This window comes from Danio rerio, chromosome 4, assembly GCF_052040795.2.
Source record: "Danio rerio strain M-AB ecotype USA chromosome 4, GRCz13ab, whole genome shotgun sequence".
NCBI classification, from domain to species: Eukaryota; Metazoa; Chordata; class Actinopteri; order Cypriniformes; family Danionidae; genus Danio; species Danio rerio.
Window position 1 is genome coordinate 39,608,765 of NC_141024.2, and position 18,748 is coordinate 39,627,512.

At 53.6% G+C, this 18,748-nt stretch overlaps 13 non-coding genes across 13 annotated transcripts; all 13 read right to left on the reverse strand.

Annotated features, from left to right (window-relative positions):
* Nucleotides 1-727: 727 nt before the first annotated feature.
* LOC148680466 (U1 spliceosomal RNA) lies at nucleotides 728-891 on the reverse strand. The gene has a single exon (XR_015944076.1). It is a non-coding gene; the product is annotated as a U1 spliceosomal RNA (small nuclear RNA).
* A 1,141-nt stretch (nucleotides 892-2,032) lies between these two features.
* On the reverse strand, nucleotides 2,033-2,196 carry LOC148680467 (U1 spliceosomal RNA). The gene has a single exon (XR_015943362.1). It is a non-coding gene; the product is annotated as a U1 spliceosomal RNA (small nuclear RNA).
* Nucleotides 2,197-5,286: 3,090 nt separating this feature from the next.
* On the reverse strand, nucleotides 5,287-5,450 carry LOC148680468 (U1 spliceosomal RNA). Its single transcript, XR_015943824.1, has one exon. It is a non-coding gene; the product is annotated as a U1 spliceosomal RNA (small nuclear RNA).
* Nucleotides 5,451-6,591: 1,141 nt separating this feature from the next.
* Nucleotides 6,592-6,755, reverse strand: LOC148680469 (U1 spliceosomal RNA). The gene has a single exon (XR_015943371.1). It is a non-coding gene; the product is annotated as a U1 spliceosomal RNA (small nuclear RNA).
* A 1,141-nt stretch (nucleotides 6,756-7,896) lies between these two features.
* On the reverse strand, nucleotides 7,897-8,060 carry LOC148680470 (U1 spliceosomal RNA). Its single transcript, XR_015943374.1, has one exon. It is a non-coding gene; the product is annotated as a U1 spliceosomal RNA (small nuclear RNA).
* Nucleotides 8,061-9,201: 1,141 nt separating this feature from the next.
* On the reverse strand, nucleotides 9,202-9,365 carry LOC148680471 (U1 spliceosomal RNA). The gene has a single exon (XR_015943377.1). It is a non-coding gene; the product is annotated as a U1 spliceosomal RNA (small nuclear RNA).
* Nucleotides 9,366-10,506: 1,141 nt separating this feature from the next.
* LOC148680472 (U1 spliceosomal RNA) lies at nucleotides 10,507-10,670 on the reverse strand. The gene has a single exon (XR_015943378.1). It is a non-coding gene; the product is annotated as a U1 spliceosomal RNA (small nuclear RNA).
* A 1,147-nt stretch (nucleotides 10,671-11,817) lies between these two features.
* Nucleotides 11,818-11,981, reverse strand: LOC148680473 (U1 spliceosomal RNA). Its single transcript, XR_015943382.1, has one exon. It is a non-coding gene; the product is annotated as a U1 spliceosomal RNA (small nuclear RNA).
* Nucleotides 11,982-13,128: 1,147 nt separating this feature from the next.
* LOC148680474 (U1 spliceosomal RNA) lies at nucleotides 13,129-13,292 on the reverse strand. The gene has a single exon (XR_015943383.1). It is a non-coding gene; the product is annotated as a U1 spliceosomal RNA (small nuclear RNA).
* Nucleotides 13,293-14,433: 1,141 nt separating this feature from the next.
* Nucleotides 14,434-14,597, reverse strand: LOC148680475 (U1 spliceosomal RNA). The gene has a single exon (XR_015944097.1). It is a non-coding gene; the product is annotated as a U1 spliceosomal RNA (small nuclear RNA).
* A 1,141-nt stretch (nucleotides 14,598-15,738) lies between these two features.
* Nucleotides 15,739-15,902, reverse strand: LOC148680476 (U1 spliceosomal RNA). Its single transcript, XR_015943384.1, has one exon. It is a non-coding gene; the product is annotated as a U1 spliceosomal RNA (small nuclear RNA).
* Nucleotides 15,903-17,043: 1,141 nt separating this feature from the next.
* LOC148680477 (U1 spliceosomal RNA) lies at nucleotides 17,044-17,207 on the reverse strand. The gene has a single exon (XR_015943387.1). It is a non-coding gene; the product is annotated as a U1 spliceosomal RNA (small nuclear RNA).
* Nucleotides 17,208-18,348: 1,141 nt separating this feature from the next.
* Nucleotides 18,349-18,512, reverse strand: LOC148680478 (U1 spliceosomal RNA). The gene has a single exon (XR_015944098.1). It is a non-coding gene; the product is annotated as a U1 spliceosomal RNA (small nuclear RNA).
* Between the last annotated feature and the right edge of the window lie 236 nt (nucleotides 18,513-18,748).

An 18,748-nucleotide genomic window follows, 5' to 3' on the forward strand; every position in this document is an offset into this window, starting at 1 on the left:
TGCGGTTCGGACCGCCTTTGCCTAGAGCTCCGTGCTTTGCACTCTCGCCTTGTATATTTCCTGTCCTGTTTTCTTACGTCAGCCTATCAGCACAGTGCTCAAACGACATAGCTTGAAGAACACGACGGGATCTACAAACGTTCCGCAAAAGAACTTCACTGACGAAAGCGGAAGCGCTAACGGAACAACCTCCCGCTGCAGGCACCTTACATTCCTGAGACGGGACACCACCGACGGCTGGCTGCGAAATTGCCTCTGGTTCAGATTGGTTTAGAACCGTCCCTCTGCCCGAAACGCCACAGACGTCTGCGAAAGATTGCAGCTCTTGAAACAAAGTTACCTCTGATCCGAGCAGAAGCGTTCGCTTACTTAATGGCAGATAAAATGATGACCTTTCACACGGTCTGCATTCGTTCCGTCAGTAACAGCGGCAGGCCGGCAAATAAAATCCTGACGTTCCACAGGGCACACTCGCTTGGCGGACAAAAGCCACCGGGGGCTCTCTTTGCGTGTTCCTTCACCTGGTCAAACCGCTTTGAGGGGGGACCTTTCGAGTAGTTTTCGGCGTCTGAACAGACTCTTCTAGCGACGGGTGGGCAGGCCTTCCACAGGCGCGCGCAGCTCTACTGGAGCAAAAGAGGCTTGGCAAAGGACGAGGAAGAGAGGGGAGCGACGCTCCAGCCGGGTCCGACGCTACCGCCGGAACTCTGTCTTGAACCACTGTGCTCAGGGGAGAGCGCGAACGCAGTCCCCCACTACCAGAAATTATGCAGTCGAGACTCCCACATTTGGGGTATTCGCAGGGGTCAGCGTGGCCGGAGTGCAATGGCCAAGCCTCGCCCTGGGTGAACCACCTTCTTGATCATGGTATCTCCCCTGCCAGGTAAGTATGAGTTGCCGGGCGGCGCAAATGGCAGCCGCCGTTTTCTATCGGCCGTACTGCAGGGCGGTGATGCCCAGCCACCGAGCATGGGGAATGGGCCAGCAACCCCTGTCTCCTGACGGCGCTGTACTTGCAGCAGACGTGCCTGTGCTTGCAAACCACTCGCTAGTAACTGTGGCAACGCATGAAGGGTTTGAGCTTCCTCCAGATGCTTGCTTCGTGTTTTGTCATCAGTTGGGGCTGCCAACACATGGATTCCACTGGACGCACTCGATCTGGGGATAACAGACCCTCTATGGGGGGAGGGGATCCTCCTGTTCTTTCTTTCTTTTCCTCCATCTGTTTTCTTTCTCTACAGATGCCGTTTTTCTCTGCTGAGTTTCTGATTTGGTCTATTTGGACATGTCGACCTCCGGCTTTGCTGCGGTTCGGACCGCCTTTGCCTAGAGCTCCGTGCTTTGCACTCTCGCCTTGTATATTTCCTGTCCTGTTTTCTTACGTCAGCCTATCAGCACAGTGCTCAAACGACATAGCTTGAAGAACACGACGGGATCTACAAACGTTCCGCAAAAGAACTTCACTGACGAAAGCGGAAGCGCTAACGGAACAACCTCCCGCTGCAGGCACCTTACATTCCTGAGACGGGACACCACCGACGGCTGGCTGCGAAATTGCCTCTGGTTCAGATTGGTTTAGAACCGTCCCTCTGCCCGAAACGCCACAGACGTCTGCGAAAGATTGCAGCTCTTGAAACAAAGTTACCTCTGATCCGAGCAGAAGCGTTCGCTTACTTAATGGCAGATAAAATGATGACCTTTCACACGGTCTGCATTCGTTCCGTCAGTAACAGCGGCAGGCCGGCAAATAAAATCCTGACGTTCCACAGGGCACACTCGCTTGGCGGACAAAAGCCACCGGGGGCTCTCTTTGCGTGTTCCTTCACCTGGTCAAACCGCTTTGAGGGGGGACCTTTCGAGTAGTTTTCGGCGTCTGAACAGACTCTTCTAGCGACGGGTGGGCAGGCCTTCCACAGGCGCGCGCAGCTCTACTGGAGCAAAAGAGGCTTGGCAAAGGACGAGGAAGAGAGGGGAGCGACGCTCCAGCCGGGTCCGACGCTACCGCCGGAACTCTGTCTTGAACCACTGTGCTCAGGGGAGAGCGCGAACGCAGTCCCCCACTACCAGAAATTATGCAGTCGAGACTCCCACATTTGGGGAATTCGCAGGGGTCAGCGTGGCCGGAGTGCAATGGCCAAGCCTCGCCCTGGGTGAACCACCTTCTTGATCATGGTATCTCCCCTGCCAGGTAAGTATGAGTTGCCGGGCGGCGCAAATGGCAGCCGCCGTTTTCTATCGGCCGTACTGCAGGGCGGTGATGCCCAGCCACCGAGCATGGGGAATGGGCCAGCAACCCCTGTCTCCTGACGGCGCTGTACTTGCAGCAGACGTGCCTGTGCTTGCAAACCACTCGCTAGTAACTGTGGCAACGCATGAAGGGTTTGAGCTTCCTCCAGATGCTTGCTTCGTGTTTTGTCATCAGTTGGGGCTGCCAACACATGGATTCCACTGGACGCACTCGATCTGGGGATAACAGACCCTCTATGGGGGGAGGGGATCCTCCTGTTCTTTCTTTCTTTTCCTCCATCTGTTTTCTTTCTCTACAGATGCCGTTTTTCTCTGCTGAGTTTCTGATTTGGTCTATTTGGACCAAGTGTGCCGCAAGCCTGCGTTTGAGTGAAGGTCTCGGCCGTTAGATCGCCCCCTGGGGGCTGGCTGCAGTACAAGTCATAAAGCCCGCCTCCTCCGTGTTAATGAAGGAGACTTGAGCCCAAATAAAAAAATTAATTACACTTGCAATAAAATGTCCCGAAAGATGGTTCTGGTCGATTAAGGCACTGATTATTGTGCTGAAATAGGTGCAGATCCTCATTTTTGTAAACAGTTTGTTTTTAGCAGTAATTTAATGCTGGGCGTGTCATCGTGATTGACAGCTGTGATTGACAGTTTCTCAAAGCGCGGCGTCTGAGCTTCGGCAGAAGACTGAAGTGTTATTACTCGATTTCTGTGATATTTTACTATGACAAAATGAGTTCAGCAGTAAACTACAGTTTCTGACATACATGATCTGGTGGAACACTGTTTATTCGCTAAGGTCAGAGCTTTTTTCGGGCTTTATTAGTTTGCTAATACACGCCTAGCCACCCAGATAGCAAAATACACTGGGGCCAGTTCTTGCCTGCCGGAGACTTACCCCTCAGACTGACTACCTCTGCTGGACCTACTCCGGATGCCTGGACTTACTGCCCGATTCCAGCCTGAGTCAATTGAGCCAGATGCGGGGGCCGAGCGAGCAGGCGCTGCCGCATGCGAGCCGGAATCAGCCCGCGACGCCGCGACTAGGTTATGCGCTGATTGCACAAGTATTAAATAATAATAATAATAAATACGAAAATGACTATAAAACTGCACAATAAAATAAACCCATTTAAGTATGGGGTATACAGGAGATCGTTAGAAGTAATTCTCTTTGTGTTTAAATAATAATCTCCACGTTGATCTCCTGTAAGGTTATTTGAACTTAATTGCTTTATAGGACGTCTCTGCATTTTAAGTTTTGGCATGTTATTAAGTAATCTACTGAATTTGCTGTTATAAATCATTATAACGTTCTTGAAATCGAATCTTATATAACCTAATAGAGCTGTAAATGTTAGATATTATTTATTTACATCATTTACTGTTGGCGTTTTATTTGAACACTCCAGCTAACATTAAAAAGAATGTAAATTCCTCGTTGCCAGATATAATGAAGGCATCGAATAAACCAAATGAAAACGGAGGCAAAAAAATTTAATAAATAAACAATTCAAGCGAAAATGAATAAACAATATACTAGTGATGTTACAGCAGATAGACGTTGTATTAATAGTGCAAAGTTTTTTTGCACAAATTTACAAATTGCAGGGTTGGGATGTGTAAATATCCTGTTGATATTTAGTAATCTTGCTGTATTTATCTTCTAAACGCACGATTGTTCCCGCATGGTAAATCGTTATGGTGTGTAGGCTATATTTTGGGTTCTGTTGATGGCTAATTAAAAATAAAAACCTTTCTAAAAATGTATGTGTTGTTTATATGTTATTGTTCATATTTTACAAGTGTTATTTCTACCCCTATGAAGATAACAAATACCAACAACAAATATAACAATAAGAGAATATATTATTTGTGCTCATATTCAGGCTAGAGTGTATAAAAGATCGTTTAATTCTGCAGTCCACCATGTATTGCTTTTATTAAAGTTTAACAGCTTACATCACACCGTTTTTAAACCGTATATTATTGTGTTTTTTTAATGTAAGTGCTTCTATTTACATCAGTGAGCGTTTGTTATAGTGCAGACACCGGCAGTCGAGTGAGAAGTTCGGGGGGCGTGGTTGATTTTACATAAAGCGTTTGGTTGGAAGCTCGACTCCGCTCATTATCGCGGCTCCTCCTCTGGCTCCATCAGACAATCCTTCTGCGCATGTCTGGCTCCAATTTCAGCAGTCTTTTGCGACAGTTTGTGCCCGTCAAGCAGGCGTTTTGCCCTCAAGGCGTTCAATGGCAAAAGGGGCTGTCGCGTCGTCCATATTTTTTACAGTCATTGATTTGGACATGTCGACCTCCGGCTTTGCTGCGGTTCGGACCGCCTTTGCCTAGAGCTCCGTGCTTTGCACTCTCGCCTTGTATATTTCCTGTCCTGTTTTCTTACGTCAGCCTATCAGCACAGTGCTCAAACGACATAGCTTGAAGAACACGACGGGATCTACAAACGTTCCGCAAAAGAACTTCACTGACGAAAGCGGAAGCGCTAACGGAACAACCTCCCGCTGCAGGCACCTTACATTCCTGAGACGGGACACCACCGACGGCTGGCTGCGAAATTGCCTCTGGTTCAGATTGGTTTAGAACCGTCCCTCTGCCCGAAACGCCACAGACGTCTGCGAAAGATTGCAGCTCTTGAAACAAAGTTACCTCTGATCCGAGCAGAAGCGTTCGCTTACTTAATGGCAGATAAAATGATGACCTTTCACACGGTCTGCATTCGTTCCGTCAGTAACAGCGGCAGGCCGGCAAATAAAATCCTGACGTTCCACAGGGCACACTCGCTTGGCGGACAAAAGCCACCGGGGGCTCTCTTTGCGTGTTCCTTCACCTGGTCAAACCGCTTTGAGGGGGGACCTTTCGAGTAGTTTTCGGCGTCTGAACAGACTCTTCTAGCGACGGGTGGGCAGGCCTTCCACAGGCGCGCGCAGCTCTACTGGAGCAAAAGAGGCTTGGCAAAGGACGAGGAAGAGAGGGGAGCGACGCTCCAGCCGGGTCCGACGCTACCGCCGGAACTCTGTCTTGAACCACTGTGCTCAGGGGAGAGCGCGAACGCAGTCCCCCACTACCAGAAATTATGCAGTCGAGATTCCCACACTTGGGGAATTCGCAGGGGTCAGCGTGGCCGGAGTGCAATGGCCAAGCCTCGCCCTGGGTGAACCACCTTCTTGATCATGGTATCTCCCCTGCCAGGTAAGTATGAGTTGCCGGGCGGCGCAAATGGCAGCCGCCTTTTTTTATCGGCCGTACTGCAGGGCGGTGATGCCCAGCCACCGAGCATGGGGAATGGGCCAGCAACCCCTGTCTCCTGACGGCGCTGTACTTGCAGCAGACGTGCCTGTGCTTGCAAACCACTCGCTAGTAACTGTGGCAACGCATGAAGGGTTTGAGCTTCCTCCAGATGCTTGCTTCGTGTTTTGTCATCAGTTGGGGCTGCCAACACATGGATTCCACTGGACGCACTCGATCTGGGGATAACAGACCCTCTATGGGGGGAGGGGATCCTCCTGTTCTTTCTTTCTTTTCCTCCATCTGTTTTCTTTCTCTACAGATGCCGTTTTTCTCTGCTGAGTTTCTGATTTGGTCTATTTGGACATGTCGACCTCCGGCTTTGCTGCGGTTCGGACCGCCTTTGCCTAGAGCTCCGTGCTTTGCACTCTCGCCTTGTATATTTCCTGTCCTGTTTTCTTACGTCAGCCTATCAGCACAGTGCTCAAACGACATAGCTTGAAGAACACGACGGGATCTACAAACGTTCCGCAAAAGAACTTCACTGACGAAAGCGGAAGCGCTAACGGAACAACCTCCCGCTGCAGGCATCTTACATTCCTGAGACGGGACACCACCGACGGCTGGCTGCGAAATTGCCTCTGGTTCAGATTGGTTTAGAACCGTCCCTCTGCCCGAAACGCCACAGACGTCTGCGAAAGATTGCAGCTCTTGAAACAAAGTTACCTCTGATCCGAGCAGAAGCGTTCGCTTACTTAATGGCAGATAAAATGATGACCTTTCACACGGTCTGCATTCGTTCCGTCAGTAACAGCGGCAGGCCGGCAAATAAAATCCTGACGTTCCACAGGGCACACTCGCTTGGCGGACAAAAGCCACCGGGGGCTCTCTTTGCGTGTTCCTTCACCTGGTCAAACCGCTTTGAGGGGGGACCTTTCGAGTAGTTTTCGGCGTCTGAACAGACTCTTCTAGCGACGGGTGGGCAGGCCTTCCACAGGCGCGCGCAGCTCTACTGGAGCAAAAGAGGCTTGGCAAAGGACGAGGAAGAGAGGGGAGCGACGCTCCAGCCGGGTCCGACGCTACCGCCGGAACTCTGTCTTGAACCACTGTGCTCAGGGGAGAGCGCGAACGCAGTCCCCCACTACCAGAAATTATGCAGTCGAGACTCCCACATTTGGGGAATTCGCAGGGGTCAGCGTGGCCGGAGTGCAATGGCCAAGCCTCGCCCTGGGTGAACCACCTTCTTGATCATGGTATCTCCCCTGCCAGGTAAGTATGAGTTGCCGGGCGGCGCAAATGGCAGCCGCCGTTTTCTATCGGCCGTACTGCAGGGCGGTGATGCCCAGCCACCGAGCATGGGGAATGGGCCAGCAACCCCTGTCTCCTGACGGCGCTGTACTTGCAGCAGACGTGCCTGTGCTTGCAAACCACTCGCTAGTAACTGTGGCAACGCATGAAGGGTTTGAGCTTCCTCCAGATGCTTGCTTCGTGTTTTGTCATCAGTTGGGGCTGCCAACACATGGATTCCACTGGACGCACTCGATCTGGGGATAACAGACCCTCTATGGGGGGAGGGGATCCTCCTGTTCTTTCTTTCTTTTCCTCCATCTGTTTTCTTTCTCTACAGATGCCGTTTTTCTCTGCTGAGTTTCTGATTTGGTCTATTTGGACATGTCGACCTCCGGCTTTGCTGCGGTTCGGACCGCCTTTGCCTAGAGCTCCGTGCTTTGCACTCTCGCCTTGTATATTTCCTGTCCTGTTTTCTTACGTCAGCCTATCAGCACAGTGCTCAAACGACATAGCTTGAAGAACACGACGGGATCTACAAACGTTCCGCAAAAGAACTTCACTGACGAAAGCGGAAGCGCTAACGGAACAACCTCCCGCTGCAGGCACCTTACATTCCTGAGACGGGACACCACCGACGGCTGGCTGCGAAATTGCCTCTGGTTCAGATTGGTTTAGAACCGTCCCTCTGCCCGAAACGCCACAGACGTCTGCGAAAGATTGCAGCTCTTGAAACAAAGTTACCTCTGATCCGAGCAGAAGCGTTCGCTTACTTAATGGCAGATAAAATGATGACCTTTCACACGGTCTGCATTCGTTCCGTCAGTAACAGCGGCAGGCCGGCAAATAAAATCCTGACGTTCCACAGGGCACACTCGCTTGGCGGACAAAAGCCACCGGGGGCTCTCTTTGCGTGTTCCTTCACCTGGTCAAACCGCTTTGAGGGGGGACCTTTCGAGTAGTTTTCGGCGTCTGAACAGACTCTTCTAGCGACGGGTGGGCAGGCCTTCCACAGGCGCGCGCAGCTCTACTGGAGCAAAAGAGGCTTGGCAAAGGACGAGGAAGAGAGGGGAGCGACGCTCCAGCCGGGTCCGACGCTACCGCCGGAACTCTGTCTTGAACCACTGTGCTCAGGGGAGAGCGCGAACGCAGTCCCCCACTACCAGAAATTATGCAGTCGAGACTCCCACATTTGGGGAATTCGCAGGGGTCAGCGTGGCCGGAGTGCAATGGCCAAGCCTCGCCCTGGGTGAACCACCTTCTTGATCATGGTATCTCCCCTGCCAGGTAAGTATGAGTTGCCGGGCGGCGCAAATGGCAGCCGCCGTTTTCTATCGGCCGTACTGCAGGGCGGTGATGCCCAGCCACCGAGCATGGGGAATGGGCCAGCAACCCCTGTCTCCTGACGGCGCTGTACTTGCAGCAGACGTGCCTGTGCTTGCAAACCACTCGCTAGTAACTGTGGCAACGCATGAAGGGTTTGAGCTTCCTCCAGATGCTTGCTTCGTGTTTTGTCATCAGTTGGGGCTGCCAACACATGGATTCCACTGGACGCACTCGATCTGGGGATAACAGACCCTCTATGGGGGGAGGGGATCCTCCTGTTCTTTCTTTCTTTTCCTCCATCTGTTTTCTTTCTCTACAGATGCCGTTTTTCTCTGCTGAGTTTCTGATTTGGTCTATTTGGACATGTCGACCTCCGGCTTTGCTGCGGTTCGGACCGCCTTTGCCTAGAGCTCCGTGCTTTGCACTCTCGCCTTGTATATTTCCTGTCCTGTTTTCTTACGTCAGCCTATCAGCACAGTGCTCAAACGACATAGCTTGAAGAACACGACGGGATCTACAAACGTTCCGCAAAAGAACTTCACTGACGAAAGCGGAAGCGCTAACGGAACAACCTCCCGCTGCAGGCACCTTACATTCCTGAGACGGGACACCACCGACGGCTGGCTGCGAAATTGCCTCTGGTTCAGATTGGTTTAGAACCGTCCCTCTGCCCGAAACGCCACAGACGTCTGCGAAAGATTGCAGCTCTTGAAACAAAGTTACCTCTGATCCGAGCAGAAGCGTTCGCTTACTTAATGGCAGATAAAATGATGACCTTTCACACGGTCTGCATTCGTTCCGTCAGTAACAGCGGCAGGCCGGCAAATAAAATCCTGACGTTCCACAGGGCACACTCGCTTGGCGGACAAAAGCCACCGGGGGCTCTCTTTGCGTGTTCCTTCACCTGGTCAAACCGCTTTGAGGGGGGACCTTTCGAGTAGTTTTCGGCGTCTGAACAGACTCTTCTAGCGACGGGTGGGCAGGCCTTCCACAGGCGCGCGCAGCTCTACTGGAGCAAAAGAGGCTTGGCAAAGGACGAGGAAGAGAGGGGAGCGACGCTCCAGCCGGGTCCGACGCTACCGCCTGAACTCTGTCTTGAACCACTGTGCTCAGGGGAGAGCGCGAACGCAGTCCCCCACTACCAGAAATTATGCAGTCGAGACTCCCACATTTGGGGAATTCGCAGGGGTCAGCGTGGCCGGAGTGCAATGGCCAAGCCTCGCCCTGGGTGAACCACCTTCTTGATCATGGTATCTCCCCTGCCAGGTAAGTATGAGTTGCCGGGCGGCGCAAATGGCAGCCGCCGTTTTCTATCGGCCGTACTGCAGGGCGGTGATGCCCAGCCACCGAGCATGGGGAATGGGCCAGCAACCCCTGTCTCCTGACGGCGCTGTACTTGCAGCAGACGTGCCTGTGCTTGCAAACCACTCGCTAGTAACTGTGGCAACGCATGAAGGGTTTGAGCTTCCTCCAGATGCTTGCTTCGTGTTTTGTCATCAGTTGGGGCTGCCAACACATGGATTCCACTGGACGCACTCGATCTGGGGATAACAGACCCTCTATGGGGGGAGGGGATCCTCCTGTTCTTTCTTTCTTTTCCTCCATCTGTTTTCTTTCTCTACAGATGCCGTTTTTCTCTGCTGAGTTTCTGATTTGGTCTATTTGGACATGTCGACCTCCGGCTTTGCTGCGGTTCGGACCGCCTTTGCCTAGAGCTCCGTGCTTTGCACTCTCGCCTTGTATATTTCCTGTCCTGTTTTCTTACGTCAGCCTATCAGCACAGTGCTCAAACGACATAGCTTGAAGAACACGACGGGATCTACAAACGTTCCGCAAAAGAACTTCACTGACGAAAGCGGAAGCGCTAACGGAACAACCTCCCGCTGCAGGCACCTTACATTCCTGAGACGGGACACCACCGACGGCTGGCTGCGAAATTGCCTCTGGTTCAGATTGGTTTAGAACCGTCCCTCTGCCCGAAACGCCACAGACGTCTGCGAAAGATTGCAGCTCTTGAAACAAAGTTACCTCTGATCCGAGCAGAAGCGTTCGCTTACTTAATGGCAGATAAAATGATGACCTTTCACACGGTCTGCATTCGTTCCGTCAGTGACAGCGGCAGGCCGGCAAATAAAATCCTGACGTTCCACAGGGCACACTCGCTTGGCGGACAAAAGCCACCGGGGGCTCTCTTTGCGTGTTCCTTCACCTGGTCAAACCGCTTTGAGGGGGGACCTTTCGAGTAGTTTTCGGCGTCTGAACAGACTCTTCTAGCGACGGGTGGGCAGGCCTTCCACAGGCGCGCGCAGCTCTACTGGAGCAAAAGAGGCTTGGCAAAGGACGAGGAAGAGAGGGGAGCGACGCTCCAGCCGGGTCCGACGCTACCGCCTGAACTCTGTCTTGAACCACTGTGCTCAGGGGAGAGCGCGAACGCAGTCCCCCACTACCAGAAATTATGCAGTCGAGACTCCCACATTTGGGGAATTCGCAGGGGTCAGCGTGGCCGGAGTGCAATGGCCAAGCCTCGCCCTGGGTGAACCACCTTCTTGATCATGGTATCTCCCCTGCCAGGTAAGTATGAGTTGCCGGGCGGCGCAAATGGCAGCCGCCGTTTTCTATCGGCCGTACTGCAGGGCGGTGATGCCCAGCCACCGAGCATGGGGAATGGGCCAGCAACCCCTGTCTCCTGACGGCGCTGTACTTGCAGCAGACGTGCCTGTGCTTGCAAACCACTCGCTAGTAACTGTGGCAACGCATGAAGGGTTTGAGCTTCCTCCAGATGCTTGCTTCGTGTTTTGTCATCAGTTGGGGCTGCCAACACATGGATTCCACTGGACGCACTCGATCTGGGGATAACAGACCCTCTATGGGGGGAGGGGATCCTCCTGTTCTTTCTTTCTTTTCCTCCATCTGTTTTCTTTCTCTACAGATGCCGTTTTTCTCTGCTGAGTTTCTGATTTGGTCTATTTGGACATGTCGACCTCCGGCTTTGCTGCGGTTCGGACCGCCTTTGCCTAGAGCTCCGTGCTTTGCACTCTCGCCTTGTATATTTCCTGTCCTGTTTTCTTACGTCAGCCTATCAGCACAGTGCTCAAACGACATAGCTTGAAGAACACGACGGGATCTACAAACGTTCCGCAAAAGAACTTCACTGACGAAAGCGGAAGCGCTAACGGAACAACCTCCCGCTGCAGGCACCTTACATTCCTGAGACGGGACACCACCGACGGCTGGCTGCGAAATTGCCTCTGGTTCAGATTGGTTTAGAACCGTCCCTCTGCCCGAAACGCCACAGACGTCTGCGAAAGATTGCAGCTCTTGAAACAAAGTTACCTCTGATCCGAGCAGAAGCGTTCGCTTACTTAATGGCAGATAAAATGATGACCTTTCACACGGTCTGCATTCGTTCCGTCAGTGACAGCGGCAGGCCGGCAAATAAAATCCTGACGTTCCACAGGGCACACTCGCTTGGCGGACAAAAGCCACCGGGGGCTCTCTTTGCGTGTTCCTTCACCTGGTCAAACCGCTTTGAGGGGGGACCTTTCGAGTAGTTTTCGGCGTCTGAACAGACTCTTCTAGCGACGGGTGGGCAGGCCTTCCACAGGCGCGCGCAGCTCTACTGGAGCAAAAGAGGCTTGGCAAAGGACGAGGAAGAGGAAGAGAGGGGAGCGACGCTCCAGCCGGGTCCGACGCTACCGCCTGAACTCTGTCTTGAACCACTGTGCTCAGGGGAGAGCGCGAACGCAGTCCCCCACTACCAGAAATTATGCAGTCGAGACTCCCACATTTGGGGAATTCGCAGGGGTCAGCGTGGCCGGAGTGCAATGGCCAAGCCTCGCCCTGGGTGAACCACCTTCTTGATCATGGTATCTCCCCTGCCAGGTAAGTATGAGTTGCCGGGCGGCGCAAATGGCAGCCGCCGTTTTCTATCGGCCGTACTGCAGGGCGGTGATGCCCAGCCACCGAGCATGGGGAATGGGCCAGCAACCCCTGTCTCCTGACGGCGCTGTACTTGCAGCAGACGTGCCTGTGCTTGCAAACCACTCGCTAGTAACTGTGGCAACGCATGAAGGGTTTGAGCTTCCTCCAGATGCTTGCTTCGTGTTTTGTCATCAGTTGGGGCTGCCAACACATGGATTCCACTGGACGCACTCGATCTGGGGATAACAGACCCTCTATGGGGGGAGGGGATCCTCCTGTTCTTTCTTTCTTTTCCTCCATCTGTTTTCTTTCTCTACAGATGCCGTTTTTCTCTGCTGAGTTTCTGATTTGGTCTATTTGGACATGTCGACCTCCGGCTTTGCTGCGGTTCGGACCGCCTTTGCCTAGAGCTCCGTGCTTTGCACTCTCGCCTTGTATATTTCCTGTCCTGTTTTCTTACGTCAGCCTATCAGCACAGTGCTCAAACGACATAGCTTGAAGAACACGACGGGATCTACAAACGTTCCGCAAAAGAACTTCACTGACGAAAGCGGAAGCGCTAACGGAACAACCTCCCGCTGCAGGCACCTTACATTCCTGAGACGGGACACCACCGACGGCTGGCTGCGAAATTGCCTCTGGTTCAGATTGGTTTAGAACCGTCCCTCTGCCCGAAACGCCACAGACGTCTGCGAAAGATTGCAGCTCTTGAAACAAAGTTACCTCTGATCCGAGCAGAAGCGTTCGCTTACTTAATGGCAGATAAAATGATGACCTTTCACACGGTCTGCATTCGTTCCGTCAGTGACAGCGGCAGGCCGGCAAATAAAATCCTGACGTTCCACAGGGCACACTCGCTTGGCGGACAAAAGCCACCGGGGGCTCTCTTTGCGTGTTCCTTCACCTGGTCAAACCGCTTTGAGGGGGGACCTTTCGAGTAGTTTTCGGCGTCTGAACAGACTCTTCTAGCGACGGGTGGGCAGGCCTTCCACAGGCGCGCGCAGCTCTACTGGAGCAAAAGAGGCTTGGCAAAGGACGAGGAAGAGGAAGAGAGGGGAGCGACGCTCCAGCCGGGTCCGACGCTACCGCCTGAACTCTGTCTTGAACCACTGTGCTCAGGGGAGAGCGCGAACGCAGTCCCCCACTACCAGAAATTATGCAGTCGAGACTCCCACATTTGGGGAATTCGCAGGGGTCAGCGTGGCCGGAGTGCAATGGCCAAGCCTCGCCCTGGGTGAACCACCTTCTTGATCATGGTATCTCCCCTGCCAGGTAAGTATGAGTTGCCGGGCGGCGCAAATGGCAGCCGCCGTTTTCTATCGGCCGTACTGCAGGGCGGTGATGCCCAGCCACCGAGCATGGGGAATGGGCCAGCAACCCCTGTCTCCTGACGGCGCTGTACTTGCAGCAGACGTGCCTGTGCTTGCAAACCACTCGCTAGTAACTGTGGCAACGCATGAAGGGTTTGAGCTTCCTCCAGATGCTTGCTTCGTGTTTTGTCATCAGTTGGGGCTGCCAACACATGGATTCCACTGGACGCACTCGATCTGGGGATAACAGACCCTCTATGGGGGGAGGGGATCCTCCTGTTCTTTCTTTCTTTTCCTCCATCTGTTTTCTTTCTCTACAGATGCCGTTTTTCTCTGCTGAGTTTCTGATTTGGTCTATTTGGACATGTCGACCTCCGGCTTTGCTGCGGTTCGGACCGCCTTTGCCTAGAGCTCCGTGCTTTGCACTCTCGCCTTGTATATTTCCTGTCCTGTTTTCTTACGTCAGCCTATCAGCACAGTGCTCAAACGACATAGCTTGAAGAACACGACGGGATCTACAAACGTTCCGCAAAAGAACTTCACTGACGAAAGCGGAAGCGCTAACGGAACAACCTCCCGCTGCAGGCACCTTACATTCCTGAGACGGGACACCACCGACGGCTGGCTGCGAAATTGCCTCTGGTTCAGATTGGTTTAGAACCGTCCCTCTGCCCGAAACGCCACAGACGTCTGCGAAAGATTGCAGCTCTTGAAACAAAGTTACCTCTGATCCGAGCAGAAGCGTTCGCTTACTTAATGGCAGATAAAATGATGACCTTTCACACGGTCTGCATTCGTTCCGTCAGTGACAGCGGCAGGCCGGCAAATAAAATCCTGACGTTCCACAGGGCACACTCGCTTGGCGGACAAAAGCCACCGGGGGCTCTCTTTGCGTGTTCCTTCACCTGGTCAAACCGCTTTGAGGGGGGACCTTTCGAGTAGTTTTCGGCGTCTGAACAGACTCTTCTAGCGACGGGTGGGCAGGCCTTCCACAGGCGCGCGCAGCTCTACTGGAGCAAAAGAGGCTTGGCAAAGGACGAGGAAGAGAGGGGAGCGACGCTCCAGCCGGGTCCGACGCTACCGCCGGAACTCTGTCTTGAACCACTGTGCTCAGGGGAGAGCGCGAACGCAGTCCCCCACTACCAGAAATTATGCAGTCGAGACTCCCACATTTGGGGAATTCGCAGGGGTCAGCGTGGTCGGAGTGCAATGGCCAAGCCTCGCCCTGGGTGAACCACCTTCTTGATCATGGTATCTCCCCTGCCAGGTAAGTATGAGTTGCCGGGCGGCGCAAATGGCAGCCGCCGTTTTCTATCGGCCGTACTGCAGGGCGGTGATGCCCAGCCACCGAGCATGGGGAATGGGCCAGCAACCCCTGTCTCCTGACGGCGCTGTACTTGCAGCAGACGTGCCTGTGCTTGCAAACCACTCGCTAGTAACTGTGGCAACGCATGAAGGGTTTGAGCTTCCTCCAGATGCTTGCTTCGTGTTTTGTCATCAGTTGGGGCTGCCAACACATGGATTCCACTGGACGCACTCGATCTGGGGATAACAGACCCTCTATGGGGGGAGGGGATCCTCCTGTTCTTTCTTTCTTTTCCTCCATCTGTTTTCTTTCTCTACAGATGCCGTTTTTCTCTGCTGAGTTTCTGATTTGGTCTATTTGGACATGTCGACCTCCGGCTTTGCTGCGGTTCGGACCGCCTTTGCCTAGAGCTCCGTGCTTTGCACTCTCGCCTTGTATATTTCCTGTCCTGTTTTCTTACGTCAGCCTATCAGCACAGTGCTCAAACGACATAGCTTGAAGAACACGACGGGATCTACAAACGTTCCGCAAAAGAACTTCACTGACGAAAGCGGAAGCGCTAACGGAACAACCTCCCGCTGCAGGCACCTTACATTCCTGAGACGGGACACCACCGACGGCTGGCTGCGAAATTGCCTCTGGTTCAGATTGGTTTAGAACCGTCCCTCTGCCCGAAACGCCACAGACGTCTGCGAAAGATTGCAGCTCTTGAAACAAAGTTACCTCTGATCCGAGCAGAAGCGTTCGCTTACTTAATGGCAGATAAAATGATGACCTTTCACACGGTCTGCATTCGTTCCGTCAGTAACAGCGGCAGGCCGGCAAATAAAATCCTGACGTTCCACAGGGCACACTCGCTTGGCGGACAAAAGCCACCGGGGGCTCTCTTTGCGTGTTCCTTCACCTGGTCAAACCGCTTTGAGGGGGGACCTTTCGAGTAGTTTTCGGCGTCTGAACAGACTCTTCTAGCGACGGGTGGGCAGGCCTTCCACAGGCGCGCGCAGCTCTACTGGAGCAAAAGAGGCTTGGCAAAGGACGAGGAAGAGAGGGGAGCGACGCTCCAGCCGGGTCCGACGCTACCGCCGGAACTCTGTCTTGAACCACTGTGCTCAGGGGAGAGCGCGAACGCAGTCCCCCACTACCAGAAATTATGCAGTCGAGACTCCCACATTTGGGGAATTCGCAGGGGTCAGCGTGGCCGGAGTGCAATGGCCAAGCCTCGCCCTGGGTGAACCACCTTCTTGATCATGGTATCTCCCCTGCCAGGTAAGTATGAGTTGCCGGGCGGCGCAAATGGCAGCCGCCGTTTTCTATCGGCCGTACTGCAGGGCGGTGATGCCCAGCCACCGAGCATGGGGAATGGGCCAGCAACCCCTGTCTCCTGACGGCGCTGTACTTGCAGCAGACGTGCCTGTGCTTGCAAACCACTCGCTAGTAACTGTGGCAACGCATGAAAGGTTTGAGCTTCCTCCAGATGCTTGCTTCGTGTTTTGTCATCAGTTGGGGCTGCCAACACATGGATTCCACTGGACGCACTCGATCTGGGGATAACAGACCCTCTATGGGGGGAGGGGATCCTCCTGTTCTTTCTTTCTTTTCCTCCATCTGTTTTCTTTCTCTACAGATGCCGTTTTTCTCTGCTGAGTTTCTGATTTGGTCTATTTGGACATGTCGACCTCCGGCTTTGCTGCGGTTCGGACCGCCTTTGCCTAGAGCTCCGTGCTTTGCACTCTCGCCTTGTATATTTCCTGTCCTGTTTTCTTACGTCAGCCTATCAGCACAGTGCTCAAACGACATAGCTTGAAGAACACGACGGGATCTACAAACGTTCCGCAAAAGAACTTCACTGACGAAAGCGGAAGCGCTAACGGAACAACCTCCCGCTGCAGGCACCTTACATTCCTGAGACGGGACACCACCGACGGCTGGCTGCGAAATTGCCTCTGGTTCAGATTGGTTTAGAACCGTCCCTCTGCCCGAAACGCCACAGACGTCTGCGAAAGATTGCAGCTCTTGAAACAAAGTTACCTCTGATCCGAGCAGAAGCGTTCGCTTACTTAATGGCAGATAAAATGATGACCTTTCACACGGTCTGCATTCGTTCCGTCAGTAACAGCGGCAGGCCGGCAAATAAAATCCTGACGTTCCACAGGGCACACTCGCTTGGCGGACAAAAGCCACCGGGGGCTCTCTTTGCGTGTTCCTTCACCTGGTCAAACCGCTTTGAGGGGGGACCTTTCGAGTAGTTTTCGGCGTCTGAACAGACTCTTCTAGCGACGGGTGGGCAGGCCTTCCACAGGCGCGCGCAGCTCTACTGGAGCAAAAGAGGCTTGGCAAAGGACGAGGAAGAGAGGGGAGCGACGCTCCAGCCGGGTCCGACGCTACCGCCGGAACTCTGTCTTGAACCACTGTGCTCAGGGGAGAGCGCGAACGCAGTCCCCCACTACCAGAAATTATGCAGTCGAGACTCCCACATTTGGGGAATTCGCAGGGGTCAGCGTGGCCGGAGTGCAATGGCCAAGCCTCGCCCTGGGTGAACCACCTTCTTGATCATGGTATCTCCCCTGCCAGGTAAGTATGAGTTGCCGGGCGGCGCAAATGGCAGCCGCCGTTTTCTATCGGCCGTACTGCAGGGCGGTGATGCCCAGCCACCGAGCATGGGGAATGGGCCAGCAACCCCTGTCTCCTGACGGCGCTGTACTTGCAGCAGACGTGCCTGTGCTTGCAAACCACTCGCTAGTAACTGTGGCAACGCATGAAGGGTTTGAGCTTCCTCCAGATGCTTGCTTCGTGTTTTGTCATCAGTTGGGGCTGCCAACACATGGATTCCACTGGACGCACTCGATCTGGGGATAACAGACCCTCTATGGGGGGAGGGGATCCTCCTGTTCTTTCTTTCTTTTCCTCCATCTGTTTTCTTTCTCTACAGATGCCGTTTTTCTCTGCTGAGTTTCTGATTTGGTCTATTTGGACATGTCGACCTCCGGCTTTGCTGCGGTTCGGACCGCCTTTGCCTAGAGCTCCGTGCTTTGCACTCTCGCCTTGTATATTTCCTGTCCTGTTTTCTTACGTCAGCCTATCAGCACAGTGCTCAAACGACATAGCTTGAAGAACACGACGGGATCTACAAACGTTCCGCAAAAGAACTTCACTGACGAAAGCGGAAGCGCTAACGGAACAACCTCCCGCTGCAGGCACCTTACATTCCTGAGACGGGACACCACCGACGGCTGGCTGCGAAATTGCCTCTGGTTCAGATTGGTTTAGAACCGTCCCTCTGCCCGAAACGCCACAGACGTCTGCGAAAGATTGCAGCTCTTGAAACAAAGTTACCTCTGATCCGAGCAGAAGCGTTCGCTTACTTAATGGCAGATAAAATGATGACCTTTCACACGGTCTGCATTCGTTCCGTCAGTGACAGCGGCAGGCCGGCAAATAAAATCCTGACGTTCCACAGGGCACACTCGCTTGGCGGACAAAAGCCACCGGGGGCTCTCTTTGCGTGTTCCTTCACCTGGTCAAACCGCTTTGAGGGGGGACCTTTCGAGTAGTTTTCGGCGTCTGAACAGACTCTTCTAGCGACGGGTGGGCAGGCCTTCCACAGGCGCGCGCAGCTCTACTGGAGCAAAAGAGGCTTGGCAAAGGACGAGGAAGAGAGGGGAGCGACGCTCCAGCCGGGTCTGACGCTACCGCCGGAACTCTGTCTTGAACCACTGTGCTCAGGGGAGAGCGCGAACGCAGTCCCCCACTACCAGAAATTATGCAGTCGAGACTCCCACATTTGGGGAATTCGCAGGGGTCAGCGTGGTCGGAGTGCAATGGCCAAGCCTCGCCCTGGGTGAACCACCTTCTTGATCATGGTATCTCCCCTGCCAGGTAAGTATGAGTTGCCGGGCGGCGCAAATGGCAGCCGCCGTTTTCTATCGGCCGTACTGCAGGGCGGTGATGCCCAGCCACCGAGCATGTGGAATGGGCCAGCAACCCCTGTCTCCTGACGGCGCTTTACTTGCAGCAGACGTGCCTGTGCTTGCAAACCACTCGCTAGTAACTGTGGCAACGCATGAAGGGTTTGAGCTTCCTCCAGATGCTTGCTTCGTGTTTTGTCATCAGTTGGGGCTGC